The following is a 4,733-nucleotide window of genomic DNA, read 5'->3' as shown; positions in this document are numbered from 1 at the left end:
GCAATACTTGTTCTTACTATTCTTTGCAAACATCATCATCCACACTATACATCTAATCCTTTGTTACAGCAAGCCGGTGAGATTGACAACCTCACTGTTAAGTTGGGGCAAAGTATTTTGGTTGTGTTGTGCAGGTTCCACGTTGGCGCCGAAATCCCTGGTGTTGCGCCGCACTACACTCCGCCACCATCAACCTTCAACATGCTTCTTGACTCCTACTGGTTCGATAACCTTGGTTTCTTACTGAGGGAAAACTCGCTGATGTACGCATCACACCTTCCTCTTGGGGTTCCCAACGGATGAGTGCTTTACCGTCACAAGCACACACCGGCCGCGCCGTCGTTGCGGCCGGTGAGACGGCTCAGCCCATGTAGGCCGGATCACCGAGTTCCACCGCAGAGGAGCTGACCTGGGCCATTTGCTTGATTATGCTGAAAAGTGGAATCAGGCAGATCTGTGGCCAGCGACGCGCGGCCTCGGCAAGGACAAACTGCCGGTGATTGACCCCGCTGGCCCTCAGAGCACCGGGCAACACTTTGGCCGGCTGCGGCACGCGGTCAAAGAGTTTGACAACGCGTGGCACGTGAAGGTGATGGAGTCCGTGACGACACTGGTGAAGAAGCAACCAAATGCGGTGTCTGGGACCGCGCCCTTGCCACAATTTCTCTTCCTCTAGCAGTCACCGACGAGTGATTAAAAGGAGTCAGTGCCAGCTGTGCACCCATCGCCGAAGTTGCACCAGTAGGATGCGTAGGAGGACGGGTATCCACCTCCATGTTTGCCGCCCCTGGTGCAACCTCCGCTGAACCATCCTCTAGTCACTCCTCCTCAAGACCATGGGAACCATCATTATCCTCCCCATCTTTCCAGAAAAAAGGCCGAAAACGTGAGTCAGGCTTGAACCCATTCGCCTCTCTCCGGAACCAAAATCTGTAGCCATTGAGGTGTAGCAAAGCAACCACCTCCAAATAGCCACGTTTATCTCTCGAGAGCGCAGCCACGTCCCGCATAGCCACCAAAATACGAACAATCCCCTGGCTACGGAGGGTATATAAATCCACATCAAGAGTAGAACCAATGAGAGTCCCAACAACCCACAGCCCAAGAAAGTGCTTCACAGAATCCGGCACACCATCGACATGCACCCAAACTGGCTTCATAACAAAAGCCGGCGCAATATCCTGATGTTCCCAAGAAGAGACAAGCACATGTGCCTCAACCTTGGGTACACTCATCTGCATACCGTCAATCCTCGCCAAATCGTCAGGTGTAGGAACCCCAACAAGAAAGGTCTTATCCCCATGTGGAGACGCCTCCCATCTCCAAGTGGGATTCCCTGGACACATACATGCAAGGAGACTCTGGATATCCGCCGCCGTTACTGTTCCCTCACCAGACACCTGTACCAAAGCAGTGGGTGCTCCAGAAGCAATCAACTGAGGCTTGTAAACCGAGTCAGGGAGCTGAAGGTCAAGAGTGGCATCATTACCGCATCCAACAAAAAAAACTCATGGGATTCGGTACCTTCAGAATTGGGCATCTAATAGTCGGATGAGCCCCAGAATCACAAACCAAGCAATAATGCAGGACCTTGCAGTCCTTAGTAGCATGAGTGTTCACATCACATTTCCAACAACGTCCCACCTTCTTCTGTTTCACGGGTGCAACAGGAGCTGGAACATCTGTAAGAATCTGCTGAGGTGCAGCAGTCATATCCTGCGTTGCTATCACAGATGACTGTCCCATAGCGTCCGGGATGGACTGTCCTAAAGGAGGAGCAACTGGCCGGACCCCCGCTTCCGACCCCACAATGGCCACCGCCTTCTTCTTCCGTCTTTTCTTCCCTTGTCCAGGCTGAGCAAGTGGTTGCTGTTGAGTTGGTGGCTGCTGAGTCGGTGGCTGTTGAGGAGCAACTTGTGGTATAGGAACCTGCGGCATGTACTGCTGGCCCGCATGCGGATACTGATAAAACTGTGCAGGATACTGCTGATATGACTGCTGCGGAGGTATGTAATGAACCGGAGGAACGGGTGCACGGGCGGGCGGACGAAACCCCGATTGAGACCGCGGCGCAGGAGCAGACTGCGTCGGCATAGGGGCGCCGGCAGGCCACCCTTGGAACCCAGGCGGGCCGAGATACGGCGCGCTGTTGGCGACAGGATGCGCCCCTGGCCGCACCGTACCAGGCGCGGGCACTGCGGCCCCCGGAGTAGGCGCCGTCGCCCCGGGCGGCACCGTCGGACACGAAGGGCCAGACATGGCGGCGCGGACGCGGTCCCCCGCTACCACCTGCGCGAAGGAACGATGAGTCGGGCGCGAGGACGGTAGCAGCGGGGAAGGAGCACACGGTGGCGGTGGACGAAGATGGGGGTTGGCGGCGGTGGCGACGTGATGGTGTGGAGCGGCGGCGGTACTGGAAGATTGACGAGGCGTCGATTGCACCCGATCGTCAGCACCGCCAGACTTTCTCACCGCACGCTGCAGGCCCATTAGCGCATGTCCAAAGCCAGCCCACCTCTGCTGGGGTTCATCTGCATGAACCGAAAATCCCGCCCTTGGAGGTTTGAATCGCGGCGTGATCTCCGCCGTAGTCGTCGTGAGCTGCACCGACGGGCTCGCCGCCTCCGTCTGCGTCACCAGCTCCTGCCGCCTAACCTCGATCCACTCCTCGACCACCGGGGGATCACCCTTCCCGCCCGACGTAGACGCGACCAAAAAGTCCCCCAGTACCGCCGGCGGCATGACCCGCCTCGGCGGCAGAGGACCCTTCCATGCCTTCAGCCGCAACATAGGTTTGGGCAACCGCAGCCCCGTCGGCGAAGAAGACGCCGGCTGACGACCCACCTCCCGAAAGGAAGATCTTGGCGGCGAGGAAGACCTTGCCCTCGATGCGGACGACCTTGTCGCGGCAGCCTGCTTCTCCCAAACTCTGGACTCCGCCGTTGGAAAACCAATCCGTGTCCAAAAGTCGGCGAGCAACCCATCGCCGCTGCGGCCAGCAGCAGGATCCGGCGGGGGTACCCGCGGTTCATCAGCCAGACCTCGCCAGGCCACCTCCTCCGCTAAGGAAATCTCCTCCTAGCCGCCCGAGATCTCGCCGAGGAGACCAAAACGCGAGCCTGAGCTCGACGAGGCAGCCGACGACAGGCCTGCCGGCGTCTTCCCTAGGCCGATTGGCTGCAGAATAAGCCCGCGGCAGGGCTTCCTCGGCGGCGTCCGCCAGTCCGCCTCAGGCGGCATCCTAACCTGTCTGCTCCGCTAAGAAAGTCACCTGTATGTTGACCATAGCTAGTACTAAGAAATCAACTATGATTCGGCGATATTCTTGGTAGAACGTACATAAAAGTAACATTAATATCTTTCTTTCTGAATTTTTGGATGATCATCCATCCAAATTGTTCTGAGACGTACCTAGTGGAGACAAATCATGCCATTGATCTATCAACACAACTCGATTTATAAGCTTATTGCGTCCTTCAAGATAAACTTTAACAATTAATTTGATCAACCAAATAATAAGCCTTAAGAAGTGAGCCTACCTCATTTGGTTAGAAAAGTGGATGTACAACCTAGCCACCCAAATTCAAATTCCCAGGGACGCAAATTTGGGTTCTTATAATTAAAAAAAAATCACCGTAGGCTCCTACCATATTTCTTTCAAAAAAATATCTAAGTTTTCTCAAAAAACGTGGTGACCTAATAAGCCAGTATGGATGGAGTACCTGATGTAAGCCAGCTAAGATGCTTCGATTGACTTCTGATATATATCGTTTGATGGTACACCTGATCATGCATGTTTTAAGTAGGAGACATCAGTAGATCATGTACAGCTCGAACAAGATTACAAAACAAATCGACATCTCGGTACCCACGCTTCTATTATACTTTTCGCGCGGTACACTTCATCAATATCATGAAATATGCACAGATCCATCAAAGATTAGTCAGGCTGCATGCATCTATGTATGTATGTTTGCCAATATTTTTGGTCTTCCACTGGTGGAAAAAGGGCCTTTGGTCGCGGTTCGCAACTGCCATTAGTCGCGGTTGCGCAACCGCGACCAAATGAGCGCGACTAAAGCCCCTCCCCTTTAGTCGCGGTTGCTTAAGAACCGCGACTAAAGGCCCGTCCACGTGGGCGCCAGGCGGCCGTCGGGGCGGAGGACCTTTAGTCGCGGTTCTTCTGGCCAACCGCGACTAAAGGCCACCGCAGGTTTAGGGTTTTAGCCCCCCCCCCCCCCCCCCCTAAACCTGCCCCCCCTAAACTTGTTTTCTGTTTAATTTGTATTGTTTTATTTCTTTTGTGCTTTATTTTAATTTTGAAGGAGTTTCACATATTCTACGGTACTACATACATGCATATGAATGTACAATTTCAAACAAATTTGAAATTAGAACCAAAAAGAATTCAAGAGGAATATACAATATATATTCAATATCATCGGATGACCATATACAATTTTGAACAAGTTTCCATACATAATTTAATGCATATAAAGTTCTACGTCCTCGTAATGGTGTTCTCCTTTAGGATGGAGGACTTCCCTCCTGAACCATCCAGCTAGTTCCTCTTGAAGTGGTCGGAAGCGAGCTTCTGGACTAAGCATCATCCGGAGGTTATTCCTCTGAGCATTGGTATCACTCGGAACCCGCTCAGAGGTGTATCTCCGGATCATCTCACAGACATAGTATCCACATAGATTGGTCCCCGCTGGCTGAATATCGCCACCATT

This window comes from Lolium perenne, chromosome 1, assembly GCF_019359855.2.
Source record: "Lolium perenne isolate Kyuss_39 chromosome 1, Kyuss_2.0, whole genome shotgun sequence".
Classification (NCBI taxonomy): Eukaryota; Viridiplantae; Streptophyta; class Magnoliopsida; order Poales; family Poaceae; genus Lolium; species Lolium perenne.
This window is presented reverse-complemented; position numbering follows the sequence as displayed.